This window comes from Lagopus leucura, unplaced genomic scaffold (genome assembly GCF_019238085.1).
Source record: "Lagopus leucura isolate 7727_CA_CO unplaced genomic scaffold, USGS_WTPT01 Super-Scaffold_100016, whole genome shotgun sequence".
In the NCBI taxonomy this organism is placed as follows: Eukaryota; Metazoa; Chordata; class Aves; order Galliformes; family Phasianidae; genus Lagopus; species Lagopus leucura.
In genome coordinates this window covers 10,277,505-10,293,620 of record NW_024962270.1, presented here as the reverse complement: position 1 = coordinate 10,293,620, position 16,116 = coordinate 10,277,505, and positions in this window count along the sequence as shown.

Here is a 16,116-nt window from a genome sequence, read left to right as displayed (position 1 = left end):
GGGGAATACGTAGCAAGGACAATGTCCTTCCACGAGAAACCCTACAGCAAGCTGAGAGCAGCCAGCTCACCCTTGATAGCCACAGTTTTGCTGGAGGTACTTGCATATAGAGGTTTTGTAAATATAAAAATATCAACAATGGGGATTCAAGTAATCATTAAAAAAACAACAACAAAAAACCAACAGGTTTACATCTCGCTTTTTGTTTTTAATTTCGAAGCATAAGAGGTTTTCTTGAAAAACGGAGAGTTGTGAATTACAGACCAGGTTTAGCAAGGTATCTGATGGAGGTGAGCCATGCCGCACGGTTCTGTCCTGCTGAGCCCAGCCCCGCATGGAGAGCAAAGCCAAGTTCAGTCACTTGTGCAGCAGATGCCGTGCTGCTGGTTTTTTAAAAAAATCAAGATCACTGTTATGTTTTTGGCATTACAGCTCAAATGAGCCAGGAACCAAAATCAAGACATTCTAAGAGTTTTAATCCCATGCCAATTGGACCACGTTATTCCTTCTGTGAGGTCCCAGTCTAGCAAAGTACTTGGGCGAGAAGCACCTGCAGCAAATGGCCACTGCTCACCCGAGTGCTTTCCTGAACCGCAGTCTGCTCTGGCGTGAGCCAAGAAAACTCCACTGAAGTCAGCGTAAGTGAGAAAAGGATCAGGTGTATGGACTTCAGTTGGTGCAGGATCAGGCCCTTGGTCTTACTTTCTCAACTGAGCGTGTTGGAGTTTGCCTGTGCAGCTCCCACAGTCCAGTGGCAGCTGCATGGTTCAAGGCGCTGACATCTATTTGAGAATGTGCCTCTTTATCTCTTCAGCGTGTAAAATAATGCAAAAAAGAATATATAGAGTAAACAAAGTACAATGTCTGTGGTAGAAGCAAGGCTTTTCAAATCTGTTTCTCAGGTAAACAAGTGACACTAATGACAGTGGAGTAAGAGCCATCTAAGGGAATTCAGATCTAGAAAAGGAGGATGTCCTCCTTCCCACAGGACACTTGGGTTGCCAGACACGTTTACTGAGCCTTTGAACACTGCGTGCAAAAGGAAACAAGAAATAAAATTTGTATTCACCATTACCCTTCGATAGATAGAAAAAAAAGAAAAAGAAAAAAAAAAAGTACGTTTCAAAAGCACAAAGGGAAGACTTTAAAATAAAATAGAAAAAGGAAAAAAAAAAAAGAAAAAAAAAAAGGATTCTGGTTAAACTCCTTTTGTCTTTTACTCCCCGTGGGAAGCAGGGTAGGAATTGAAGGAGATGCTCTGTTTCACATCCCACAGCGCCGGCTGCGGCTGTTCTGACTGCTGCCTACAGAGATTTGAATGTACTGCTCCTTGAGTTAACTTCCATAGAACTAGAGGCACCTCGCGAGTAAGTTGCTACTGTTTTATGGTGCTAAAGAAAACTTTTATCCCCCTCGAGCATTTAAGAAATATTAAATGGCCCTTTTTATGAATGTAACATATCCATTTCTGTTTAACATTTTACACTGCAATTTTAACATGTTTGGAAATTATTTGCCTTTTTTCTTTTAGAATAAGCTTTATAAATATTCTGTAGAGTCAATTGAAGTATAATTCTTAAGGATCACTCTAAGACGCCTACAAAATCTTGTATATTTTTAAGTGTGCCAATTTGTAAAATATTTTGTAAGTGTATATTTTTCTTAGAAAAGTGCTGTGAAGTGTTTGTATGTGTGAGGTTTCCCTTTTTTTGCACCTTCGGGTGTTAATAAAAGGATGTATACTTAAAAGTTTCTGGTTTTAAAAACCAAAATACAAAGAAAAAATTAAACTTTTGTTGGAAATTTTGTAATAAAAAGAAATGTTGTGAAAGAGTGTAGTGATATTGTGTAAAGGAAACTGGAAAATTTGTGAGCGCTTTGCTGTTTTATAGATCCTCTTGTAAATTATTCTTGTAATATTTTTGGTTTTGTTGTTCTTGTTGCAAAGGTTTTAAATATTTGTGACTGACTCTGTATGGTGAAAATGTCATATTGTTAACTTGCTGAGTTTTGTTATATTGTTTATGGAATAAATAAAAAAATTAAAATCTCATTTTAAGATCATGTATGAAGAAGAAATTAAAACTGCCGTTTATTGAATATTAGAAATGGTTTCTTTAAACAAACTGCTGCTCTCAGAAATAAATCAATAACTGCCCTACTGCCGCTCGCACACGCACTCATGGTTTCGGCCCTTTGGTTTAATTGGGCTCACATTAATTACTATAAATCACGTTGGAAACAGGGGTGCAACAGAGGACTGGAAGAAATGGGAAAAATTGCTCGGATGGCTTTTGCTTCTCCACCTGAGGCTTTCTGCACTGAAAATGGAACCTTGGGCAGGAGCTGGAAGCAGTAGGGATCTGCCTCCTGGGGCAGCTCTGCCCAGGGCACAGTGGTTCCCTGCAGCACAGGCTGCCTGGGCTTCTTTGTCTCTTGGAAAACACTTTTTTAAATTGCCATTCCTTTCATTAGCACTTCACATTGATGGGAAAGATGAGGTGAGCTGTCTCTTTCTGCCGGAAGAAAGCTGGGTACAGTGCTGTGGGCAGGGAGCACTCACCGGGTTCTCGGGTCTGTCGACGTGGGAATGAGAAGCTACCAGTCAGACCTGGCACCTCCACGAGCAGACAGCTGCCTGGATTCATGGACAGCCGCAGACAAGCACTGCCTCTGAAGCGCAGCCCAAGGTGATGGCACAAGATTTTGATGTTTCCCACGTTGTGTGGTGCCAATGCTGGGGTGCCAGATGCAGAGTGGTGAGTTGGAACTGTTGGCTGGTCTCTGCTCTCTGGTAAGTGCAAGGTGGTGGGGTTACTGGCCTGAGCGGGACAAGTGCTACCGCTCTGGAGATAGTTCCAGCACGAGTGCAAGTCCTGCACAGAAAACAGACATTGTGCATGCAGCAGTGTGCCTGTCAGTGTTAATGGCATCAAGGTGCAAGAGAGAGAATGCAAATGCTTTCCAAATCCTGAGCAGCATCAGGCCAAGGCGACTGAGAGTTTTAGATTTGCTGTGATTCATGGCCAACAGCACCAGTGTGGCTGCTGGACTTGGGCTCTCACTGTGGGCATGGAGGGGCCACTCCACAAGGGGAAGTCACAGGATGGGATGTGCTGAGGTGCTGCCAAGCACAACACCCATGAAATGCTGCACAGCCAAATCAAACTGCTCACTGGAATTAAAAGCGTTGCTCTGACTTCCCTACTGCTTCCTCCAGCCCCAGTCCTAAAGTTCTTTCAGTTTCTGACCCCTAAATCCCAATGGAATTGTATTTGTTAGGAAACATCCAATTTCTTGGCCTTTCCTCCAGATGCAGTTCCTCCTGCATACATATGGCAGCACCCGTGGGAACCTCACTGCCTCCCATCGATGTTTGAAGCTGAACCTGACAATGTTTAGGGTGCTCCTCAAAGTCAGTATGTTGTTTTAGTAGTTCCTTTGCTATGCTTTCATGGACTGTATTATAGAGATGGGAGGGGGGGGGGTCTACCAAAGTAGTTGTGTGTAAACAGAACAAATGATGTTGTAAACCCATTGAGCAGCTGAGGGGTAAAGCACATTTTTAAAGGCCAGTTTCACACACAGTTGTACCCAAACAGGCTTTTGCAGCTTGTTTCCAGCAGTCCTGCCTCCAAAACCTAATGCTTGTACCATGAACACATGATAAAAAAAAACAACCAATTCATGTGTTTACCAGCATGCTGCATTGGTAAAGTGGGAAGTGGGAACATGCTCCGCTTTGCACACACAGCAGCTTGGGGATCTGACAGAGAAATCACATGTGCTGTAGCAATTACAGGAGATAAGACTTGCTTCATGTCAGCCTCCTGGAGGCAAGGAGGGATGCTGGCAGCCATGCCGAGACAGGTTCCAGCTCTGCAGGGACCACCTGCCAGACCCCAAACTCCCTCCAACCCAGCCACAGCCACATAGGCTTTTACAGGTCCCAAACTGCAGGTGGGAACAGCAGCGCAAGCCGTGTGGAGTTGGTGTTGATAAGGGCACACAGGCTTTCACAGACAGGTTGCAGGTGTTTCAGTGGGGGTTACACCTATAGCAGTATTACTTCACAAACATCTTTGTGTTGCACTGGTTCAGTAAAACACTTAAACATGCACTTTATCTTAAGCATGTTAGAGATTATATCGCTCTTTAGCAGAGCATTTAAGTATGTGCTTAATTTAGGGATTTAATTAAGGATTTTAATTGTAGACTTCAGTATGTGCTTACCTGTTTGGCTGAATATGTGTGAGATTACTCCGTGCTGAAGATTTCTACATACAGAAAGTGACTAATTCCTCTGGAATGAAAATGCTACATTATTCTTGCACAATGCAGTTAAAATGTAAATAGGAAAATGCAAGAGACAGTTAACTCGATTCCTCCAGCTGAAAGCATTATCCATGACCAAATCTGAGTTGATTAAAATCTAATATAATTAGTTTTCACCTCTAAAGTGGCATTACAGATCAATAGAACAAGGCACTTTAAAAATGAGTCTCCAGCTCATAAGCTTTAATTATGAGAAAGGAAAGATTCACACATGCTCTCTCACTGGAGATAGAGACCTTGAAATGTAAATGGCCACCAAATAATGGGCTGTGAAGCAGTTTCTCCAGTCATTAGTGTTTTAAGCTGATTTCCTAAGGAAGGAGAGCTTCAGCAATTTGCATCATCAGCCTGCCTTTGGGTCACTTCCATAGCTTTTGAATTCCCTGATAAATTTCTCTTAATTGGGGAAAAAGGAGATTCCAGAGACACAGAGCTCCAACAGGTTTGACACCAGCAAGCAGCTGGTCTTCTGCTTCTGCAGGAGCATTGGTGCCATAGAGCAGTTTGCTCCCACCAGCACTGGGACCACCATGCTGTGGGGCTGAAATTTCACTTCTGCTTTCCTGCACTGCTGATGGTTTGGGATGCTCTAAAGCCCTGAAAACACATAGGTCTGAGTTATCTGCTGTGACATTTATTTTATTGCATGCCTGGAAAGTGCATTAATTTAAATGCACAACAGTGATACCAGTCTGAACTACAGGAGTCACTGATTTACTGCCAAATGCAGTGAAACGTCTGTGTTGCTTCTTTGCCTTTCTGCTTCTTTGGGTTTTTGTCATTTTACTGTTCCTTGCTGAAGTTACATAGTAAATGATGCGAGGGAAGATGTGGTAACTGTCTACAAGGTTTTGGAAGACATAAACTCTTGCAGATGTGAGAGAAAGAAATGAGACTCAGAATGTTTGGAAGAAATTGAAAAAAGGGAAAATGTCTAAATCCTCACAATGCAAGGAAAGTATTCTAGCAGTGTTTGGTGGCATTCTGCACCATGTCTCCCAGACCATAAGAGTCATTATGTCCCTGTTGCCTGTGTCCTGGGTGTGAGGAAGTACCTGGGGAGGCCAGCTTATTCCTCTTCTCTTTTGGTTTCATTATCTGCCAAGCTGCAAAATCCATATTTTTCTCATTTCATTGAATACCCCCTTAATTTTTATCTCTTACCACCTAAAAAACTAGATCTCAAACACTCCCCTCCTTCTGTGCTTCTGTCTCTGCACAGCATCTTTCTGGTTCCTTCCAAAAGAAAGGAACATCTGTGCTCTTCCTCCTCCCCAGCATGCCTTCCCATAGCCTCTGTTCCGCATTATCAAGGCAAACATTTCTTGTCTGCCACCCTCTGCTGTCCTTTCATTTTGCACTCCCTATGCTACTCCTGAACAACCTCAGTCCCTTCTTCCCAACTTTCTCCATGAGCGCTGGTCAGGAATCATCATCCCAAGTCCTGGGACAGCAGCTGAAAATTGGGGTCTCCTTGAACCCACTGCTTTCTGCCACACATTGATGTTTTATCCCTCCAGCTCTGCTCAAGAGTGTCTCTATCCCTACATTTAAGGACATAGACAGGTTTCATGCCATTTGGAATCCTCCTATAGCAATGCCTCTGTCGTTTTGCTGGCAGAAGTCAAACGAGATGTATGTTACCCACAGCTTCTGCCTGTGGAGGAATGAAAGGGTAGGTCTGCTCTGGGAAGGTACTCGAGATGGAGATCAAAGGTGCCACAACATTCAATACAGCCTCACAGAAACAATCTTGGGATGGTCTTGGCTCCGTAGCTGGGTTGGGATAGCAGAGCTGTATGGTCAGCATGGGAACTGTCACTAGCTGCAGAGGTGTTTGGTGTTGAGGCTGAACATGGCCCCTGGGAATGGCTCAAGAACAGGAGATTGGACTCTGGATAATAACTTATTTCATACATACTGGCAGGAAAGAGGATCATTTCCTGCTCCTCTGGGCTGTAGGGATGATCTTGAAGGGAAGTGCAGGTTTTCATGAGAAAACTGAATCCAGGTCTTACATTGTCCTTTGCTTTACTGTTGCTTTACTATTGTTACTTGTTTTACTGCAGTGTGCATGAATGCAACTCGGAGGAAGAAATGGTGCTAAAATCAAAGTCTTTCTGTCTCTGGTACCATGAGATACCATAAGCTGTGTTGACTGGATTTTCCTTTTCAAGTTCATATATTGAGCTGTCTTAACATGGATAAAGGGGAGCAATTTGACAGCTGGAGAGGGAAGGGCCACCAGAGCCAGAAGGGCTCAGGAGCCTTTCCTGGGGTGAGCCATCCCAAGGCTCCCCTAGCAGCCAAAGGACAGCATGGTCTGATCCTGGGCATGGCCTCTGTGCTACAGAGAGACAAGTGTAGGTGAGTTTCTGCTCCATTATGCATTACGGGGTTTTTTCTACTATTTTTTTTTTTTTTTTTCCCCACATGAAGTATAAGAGCTATTTCTAATTCCTTTATATACCTGCACTGTTTTTTTTCCCTTTACCATTAAAATTCACTTAGAGATCTTCTAGACTGCATGATTATGCAAGATTAGGCTTCTAGCCTTTCAGTGGAAATAACAATTGGAATGGGTGACTATAAATGCAGCTGCAGACAACAGTGAAAATTATCTGAGGAACATGTTCTCTGGAGCACAAGAATTGTTATAGCTAGGTTGTGTGGCAGAAGTGGCTTGGGAACGCTGACTGTAGGCTGGCAAAGTGGGGACTGGAATTGAGGAAAAGAGGAAACTGAGCTTGACTGAGCACTGTCTGTCCTGCTGTCTGAAATTGCAGTACAAGTTGTTGCAGCGGCAAACAGCAATTGTCTGTGGGAGTTGGTTTTGTCTATCAAAGCATCCCCACTTCAGAGAGTCACTCAGCACTGCTGAATGCTCCTTCAGATGATGATCTAGAGCAAATAACCTGAGTAATGCCTGGCTTACCAACCTGTCTATCACGTGCCGTGTATTTCTTATCTGCTCGCACATTGCACATCTCCTGTCTTCTCTGTGAAGACGGAAAGAGAAGCCCATGGCATTTAGAAAGTTGGAGATAGAAAAGACACCTTCAGATGTTTTACCAAAGATGACCAGGATCTCTCATGCCTTACATCATGCAGTGTAGTGTGATCATAAAGCCTTTACCATGCAGTATGCAGGGCTGTGATTGACATGCTCCTATTTCAGTGCACTGATGGTACAGAGGAAAATATCTGCCAATTTTGAGCAATGAAAGGTGCAAAACCAGCAGATGAGTCAATCTAATTTAAATCTGCAGTGCACCTGTGTGATAATAGCACGTTATTATACCCTTTACATTATTATCTCTATGTAATATAGTTAGTTTTCATAGCCTTTGGTACATCATGTTATTTGGAGTAACTTGCTAGCAAGATGCAGCCCTATTTATCCTTTTAGGGACAACAATACCAGGAATAAATGTTAAACTAAAGGAAGCAATTGAAAAAATAAAAAAATAAAAAAACCAGCTCTATTTCTGCTATGCTGAAATGCATTTCTTGGCAGCCCTAGAGGTTCAACAGTCTGGTATTTATCATGATGAAACCCAGAAATGTCTGATGATTACATGAGGACAATAAAGAGAAAGAGCACAAACTGCAGGCTGAGAGATAAGGGGTACGTTTTGATGGTAAGCAACTGCTACAGCAGTGGTATGTTGAGTCGGCTGCCGGGGGCAAGGATCAGCAGTGGTGATCAGCAGCTGTTGGAGGCCACATTGCAGACACAGCTTCTGGGATTTCTCCCCCCTGAGGAGACAAAAGGTCAGTTGCAGCTGCTAATGGAAAATCTCCCTGTGAGCTGGACCTCCATTTGTCCTAAGGAGCTGCGCTATAATTTGTAAGCCCGCAGAGAGAAGCCTCAACCTTGCCCAGATGTGTGTGCTCGTGCATAAAGAATTTGCACATGAAGTTGTGACACTCAGTGCCTGGGCAATAGCTATGAACAGCGTCCTCGGAGGTCCAGGCTGAGGTGATGGTGATTCATTACTCTGAACAGAGGGAGAAAACTCCCAATCTTTGAGCAGCCGCATCTTAGTGACAGAAGTCCCTGGACTTCCTTTGCTTTGTGTTATTTTTACGAGCACAAAGTCGAAGAAACACACAATCCTTTTGTTTTGGCTTCAGTTAATCTTTTATACTACAGAATATTTGACACATGATTCAATGGAATGACAAATTACACTCTAGAGCTGGCATTTCCTAAAGAAAACTCAATAAAAACATGCAGACGTGCTGCTCATCATATAGGACTTACAGGCTCTCATAGGCAGTAGCATGAGTTTCTGTCTGGAAAATTTGTTTGGCAGTTGCTTCCCAAATCCTCTCTGGCCCAAATAAAACCACCAGCTTCTAGGATCAATGATCTCGTAACTCACTGAACAACAGACTCTGTCATTTCACAGGGCCAAGGGCATCAGAAGCAATTAAAGAAAAACGAGAATTGGTTTGAAGAATGTAATAATCATTCAAGTAGCTGGGGAAAAAAAAAAAAAAAAAAAAAAAAACAAAAAAAAAAAAAAGGATTATATCATTGATATATTAGAAAGAATAACATATGCTCTCTAATAAGCATTATGGTACCCACACAAGCAAGCCTGAAACTACGAGGACTCACACTGTAAATGATTTGATTCTGAAGAACAAGAAAACAATATGCTGAAAATCAATCCAAGCAGCTAAAAAAATGAGAAAGGGGCAGGGGAGGGGTTTCCGTGTCCAGTCTTGGCACAGGCTAAGAAACCAAGTATCTCCCAGACTTGTGCCTGTCTCTTCATAGCATTAGGTTGCCTCCCAGCATATCGTAGAATCTCATAATGGCTTGTGTTGCAAGAAACCTTTAAGATCATCAAGATACCATGCCCAGCTAATTTTTCTAGTCACTTCTACAGCTACTTTTGGAAATGCACAGTTGTTCGTTCTTCACAGCTCTCACATGCCCTGTCCTTTTGAATAGACATGCTCAATGCTGCCTTCCTGGCCAAACACACGTGTCCTGCTGCAGTGGAGCACCTACATCTCCAGGTTGTTTTTTCCTTCATGTGAGGCTCTTCTGAGATGCCTGAGCTTGCAGCCTCTGGCTTCTCATTGCTCTAACTGGGGATCGGCAGGACAGATAAACTGATTTTCATGAAATGTTCAGAACAAGGAACACTTTTCTTTCATGTTCCTGATGTCCCTGCAACAGAACACTTATTTGAAACTCTGTCCACAACAGAGTAATTAAGCAGCTCTGCTAATGGGGTGTTGGAGGATGGGCCTGATAACTGCTCATCCAGGACTGTCTTCCCCAATCCCAGGCCCTCAAACATGATTCTCCTGCAATTCTCTGAATTTCTTTCTTCATTAATTTCAGCTGGTCTTGGGATTATTTGTAAAATGGCCTTGGGGAACTTGTTCAAAGGCACTGCCGCCACAGACGACTTTGCATTTTAAACCAAAGCATTTCATTCCTATCTGTCTGGACACATGAGCTGCTCAGCACTGCTTCATTAGGCAAGTTATTTTTAAATTCTCAGAAAGAGCAAAACATTGAGAGAGGAATTATCATTTGCTGTTGAAACAGCTGCAAAAAAGAAGAGGCATCAGCTTTTTGTGGGACCCCCTGCTACTCGTGTGATTAACCAGATGGCAGTGCAGAGAGGCACCCACTTACACTCAGGAGACACATGAGATGTCAGAAATACCATCCAAATATAAGGATTGGTGGGGGATCACCAAAACAGTGGGTTTAATGCAAATAAGAGGGAGCCATCAACACTGAATAGTAAAATGTCTGTGAAAGATTTCTCTTCCCCCCGGCCCTGTCCTGTGTTTCCCCTTTTTTATTCTTCCCATTTTTCTCCTAAGGACAATAAGTAAAATATTGAAAAAAGAAAAAAAAAAAAAGGAAAAAGAAAAAAACACTTTACAAACCCTCCACTCTAACTTATCAACACAAATAAAAACATAAAACCTGCCCAGAGTCCTTATTCCCTGGACAAACAGCTACAACCCAGCAGGCACCCAGTGCTTTCAAAATGCCAAGGGGCAGCAATAAGCTGGTGTTATTTGGAGGTACCCTTGCATCATAACATGCTTATGTTTCTCTGCAGCTGATATGGTTCTTACAGCACAGAGTTAGAGCAATAAAGCTGTTCTGGTAGCTGTTTGGGTTTTTTTGATATTTGCAAATGCTGATTGCCCCATACCTTGTGTTGCTCAGAGCAGCTATGACTCATGCTGACAAGGTGGACAAAGTGTTGAAAAGCTGTAGCCAGTGATGACCACTGCCTACATCTACAAGTGGAGGTGAGAGAATCGGGAACGGCCCTTTCATGCACCTGAGAGTGCACACATATTGTTAAATATTACCAATGATGGACACTGCCATAACAGGCAAATTACTGGTGAGCTATTTCAGTGGACAACTCACTCCAATGCTAAAAGTTTTCTAGTGTATACACTGCAATGGAGTGTTGATACCCAGCTACCAAACATCGCTCAGCCAGATAAAGAAGGCTTTATGTTAAATTTCTCATGCACACTCATTGAGGCTGCATTTGAAGTGTCCACTAACCTTTTCTTTCTTAATGAACTGTGCTTCTTGGGTGTTTCTTACACAGGTGTTGCTGCCCAGCCCCTTGGAAGTCTTCCTCTGTTCCTTTCCACAAAGGGGCAGTGGGATCCCAGCAGTACTCACAGCGATGCCTACAACAGAGGTACAAACCTCTGTCATCTTCCTTGGTGTCCTTACTTTTGGCTTCTGTGGAAGAGATAGAACCTGTTATCACACCTGATTATTCCTCTTGGGAATCCCTGTTTTCTAGGACTTTCTCTCCTGTCCTGCAGTCCAGCTGCCATTCTGTTCTTAGGCGGCTGACTTTACATCTGGTGGCATTTAAAAACATGTTGTGTGCTTAGGCTTAGCTCATTAAGTGATCCAGATGAGGTTTTGTATCAGTGACCTGTCTCAAACTTTGGCTTGCCTGCAAACCACCAGTAATGATTCTGTGCTTTCTTTTAGGTCATTGATCACACATTAAGTGGTGCAGGGTCAAGAACCGATAGCAAGGAAACTGTGCTGTGCTCAGTGATGAGTCTGCTTACAATTGCACTCTGAGACCTGTCGGTTAGTTTTCAGTCCAATTAATACTTGTCATATGACTTACATTGTTCCTCTTTCTCAGTCAAAATATTGTGAAAGACAAGATCAGCTATCTTACCAACTGAAGGTTTATTGTTTCAGCAGTACTACTTGAAAATCATGATATTTAGTTAAATTGACAAAGCCTGGTTTTCCTAACGTTGCAGTATCTTTTGAAATGGTTTATCAGTGAGGCTTTTTAACAGTCCTGTGTTATTTTGCTTGGAACTGCTATTAGTATGACAGGAATATACCTCATTTGCTCAGATAAAAGTCATATTTTCCCCCAAAGGTCCCTGCTTTATTGCAAGAAGTAATACCTCCACCATGTCTTATGCAGACAGGCTTGTCCTTTTTGCCTGTTACCCAGACAGACAGAGAATTAAGAAGATAGCACGTGGAGGGATGGTACCCATGTGAATACATAGCCTCTCTTGAGAGAGCAGCATTGTCTAATAAAAAGATCTCCAATCAGAATTCATTTAAGTCTAGCAAATTACTGAAAATGCCTCTTTAAAGTGCAAAATTCTCCTCCTCTGGCACTTTAAATCTCTTTGATGCTGATTAAAAAGTGACCAGCTTGAGATATTGTTTGAATGGGAATATTTTGTTGTGCAAGACATAAGCACAGAACTTTCCTCTGCTTGCCTAACAAAGAAGGCCTGTAACCAGCACCATAAAGAAATGTAGGCAATACTGAGGTGGAAAATAGCAAAGTTAGCCTGATAGGAATTGTTATAATCTTAGATTTCCGTTCAGATTTATTCTGGGCTGTATATTAGTGTAAATTGGATTCATTTGCCTACTCAGTACCTGGCTCTGCTAACACTTGGAATATAGAAGGATTTTTTTTCTTTTTTTCTTTTTCTTTTTTGCTTCAGGTTTAGAAGCTCCCAAGAGATTTTGATTTTTCTCACCTCACTGCATGTGGATTATTACTTATCTATATTGTGAATAAATTATTTTAATACGTTTCTAGAGGAAAAAAAAAAAAAAAAAAAAAAAAAAGCAAGCATTTTTCCTCATCTATCACTGCATACCAAATAACCAGTTTTTAAGACCCTAGGGGATTTAAAGCAAATTTATTTACCCTCATTGAAGGAAACGACATTAAACTTACTATGGAAAAGTGCTGTAATTCTCCTTTGCTGTACATACATTACCAAACTGAAAACACTTAAGGATGAATTACACCAAGATTTTGCTATAGGTTTGGGATTTTTTCCTTATTGCTGCAAAGTTCTCAATGCAAATATATTTTCCCTTACAATGTGTTTGAAATCCAGTGCTACCCTGATCCTATTTTTTTTTTGAAGCTGACAAGGAGATATGCATGCACAGACCATTAATTGTTATTAATGTCAACTGGGCACTGAAATCCACTAAGTGGTTTTGAAAAATCAGAGCTTATTCTGCATCTGATGGACCCTGTGAGGGTAGCTGTGTATCATCTCCACTCAGTCTTACTGCAGACGGGGTGGAGGTGCTTGTCCCCAGTCGTCTGCCCCAGTCCTCTGCTACAAGATTTTACCTCAGAAATGAACCATGGATCAGCAGAACTCAACTGCCATCTCTGCACATTCATCTCCCAGCAAACTGCTGTAAGAGTAGGAACTCATGGAAGTAAAGAATAGTATTTTTCATTCCTCTGGTGCTGTCCATTTGATAATGTTCTACACTTTCAGCTGGTTACTCAAAGCACATTACTGAGGGGAAAAGAAAGAGACAAACACAGTTTGTTTGTCATAAACAAATGCCATAAAATACCGTTATCAAATACTCTGAGACTGCTCCAGGAGCATTATTTTATCTCTTGTTTCAAATGGAAGAGTATGCTCCATTTTGCATTTGACGAATAATTCTAACATTATGCTGCTTAGGTTACCAGTGTATAACAAAGCCACTTTTATCCTGCTCTGATGTTGCCTCGTATTCAGAAAAGTTAGGGAGCAAATACTAGGTTCATGTTCATGCATAAGTCACTGCTGTAGTCCCATCACTGCCTGCTTCAGTTCTTTAAGGTCCATCACTGGAGTACTCTGATGGATGTCCTGCTGATTTACCAATTGCCAGTGCTGACACTCAGTGGCTTATCAATTGACAGCACAAAGCTTTCCGTGATAAAAATGGATCAATTGTGCACTGATCATCTGCTCCCTGAATTACTGATGTTTTACATTGGAATGATTTTTTGCCTAGATGGCTGCCAAATAAAGAAAGCTTACATACCGAACCATGGGGTCTTTCTCTCTTCAGACAATATTTTCTATAAACCCTGGAGTCTATCTACATGAAAAGATCTATTCACCATATGCAGATAGATCAGTGTAGTGTAAAGATTGTAGGGGAAAATATATTTGCATTGAGAACTTTGCAGTACTGGGAAAAAAATCCCAAACCTATAGCAAAATTGTGGTGTAGTTCTCCCGACGACCAACATTTCAGTGCATTAGAAATTGTAGAATTGTTTTTTTACATTGAATTCACTCTTATTCCTCCCCTTTTTTCTACTTTTTTTTTTTTTCTCCAATTTTATTCACATTGATTAATGTGATTAATATTCGACCTAACAGTAAATCCTACGGTATTGCACAATCCACATGGCAGCAAAGTACCAAAGTGATTTAAACTTAGTCTCTCAGCTCCCATTTGCTTTAAATAAAACATAACAAGTTAACCTTCTATAAGCAAGTTTTATGCTGAAGTAGGCATCACCAATCCATCATGTCATCTATATCAGATATGATCCCTCCACCTGCAGCTGGAATAAGCTTCCATGTTTTATGCTCTAATTCAACAAAAAAATGTAGTTGGGGATGCACATCTAATCCGATAGAACTGAGATTGCTCCTTTAGTAATAGTTTGACATCATGGCCTTAGTTCTATCAAGCTTCCAATCAATTTCCTTTCGTGCTCCCATCCTGTAGCAAGTAAAACTGATAAGAAAAAAAAACCTGCAACTGACCACTCCATTCTCTCCTGCTCAAACACTACAGTTGCCTTTGAGTTGTTATATTCCAAGGGAAGACAACAAAGATGTTCAACAAGGCCAAATGCCAGGTCCTGTACTTCGGCCACAACAACACCAAGCTTGGGGCAGAGTGGCTGGAAGACTGCGTAGAGGAAATGGACCTGGGAGTGCTGATTGATGCTGAACATGAGCCAGCAGTGTGCCCAGGTGGCCAAGGCGGTCAACGGCATCCTGGCTTGCATCAGAAACAGTGTTGCCAGCAGGAACAGGAAAGTGATTGTGCCCCTGTACTCAGCTCTGGTGAGGCCTCACCTTGAGTACTGTGTCCAGTTTTGGGCCCCTCACTGCAAGAAAAACATTGAGGCCCTGGAGCGGGTTCAAAGAAGGGCAACAAAGCTGGTGAGGGGTCTGGAGCACAAGGCTTATGAGGAGCAGCTGAAGGAGCTGGGATTGTTCAATCTGGAGAAGAGGAGGCTCAGGGGAGCCTCTATAAATACCCAAAGGGAGGTTATAGTGAGCTGGGGGTCGGCCTCTTCTCTCGTGTAACTGGTGATAGAACCAGAAGAAATGGCTTCAAACTGCACCAGGGGAGATTTAGGCTGGACATTAGGAAATACTACTTCTCTGAAAGAGCGGTCAGGCACTGGAATGGGCTGCCCAGGGATGTGGTGGAGTCACCGACCCTGAAGATGTTTAAGGAACGTTTGGACGTTGTGTTGAGGGACATGATTCAGTGAGAGCTATTGGTGATGGGTGGATGGTTGGACTGGATGATCTTGTAGGTCTTTTCCAACCTTGGTATTTCTGTGATTCTGTGAAGATGACTTCCAAGGAACTTTATTTTTCTAACATCATTTTCAATAAATACTTCTAAGACAGTAACATAGGATCTTTTCCAGCTTCTGCAGGAATCCCTTGCATCCTCTGCAAAGCTTTAACCTTTCCTTTTCCTTAAGCTAGTTCTCAGCCTGGCACCCCAGCCCTCGTGGGTTCAAAATCAAGCTTGTGGTTTTCTCTCTCCTACCTCTCTCATCTTTTCAGTCACAGTTTTCCTTCTGCACCTTATTGATTCCTGATCCTGCTCCTTCACAAACCTGCCACAAGGGAGATGCACTGACCCTACAGGTAACACAAGTGGAACACAGTTTTAGCGAAAGCAGAACTACAGTGACATTTAACCTAAAAGCAGGCCTACAGAACTGAGGAACTGTAGTGCTTAATTTAAGCTTACACTGTCAAATAGGAACATCTGGCTTTTCTGCAGTGTGACTCATCTTCAGCATACAACACTGGGGCAGTGTAGCCAGTGTGAGAAGGAAACCCTGCTAGCAAGGCAAGGAGGGTGAATGCCCTTGACAACAGCCTTGCTGACGTTTTTTTCCTTAAGAGCTAGGAAACGCTGGCCATCTCCAGCCTCGTTGCTGGCACCTTCACCCACTACGGCTCGTACGGGTGGTAAACGTGAGGTAACACGAAATGGCCCCCGTGGCTCTTGGTAGATAGGCGGGCCATACCACTCCTTCACGCGAACAGCATCGCTCGGGGGCTATGCTGAGCCCTGGGATAGCAGGAGGCTGCGGGCAGACCGCTGGCCCGACTTCCCCTCACCTCCATACCAACAACCCCATCCCCTCCGCCTTTGCCCCTCTTCAAAATGGCGGCGCCCCTCCCCTC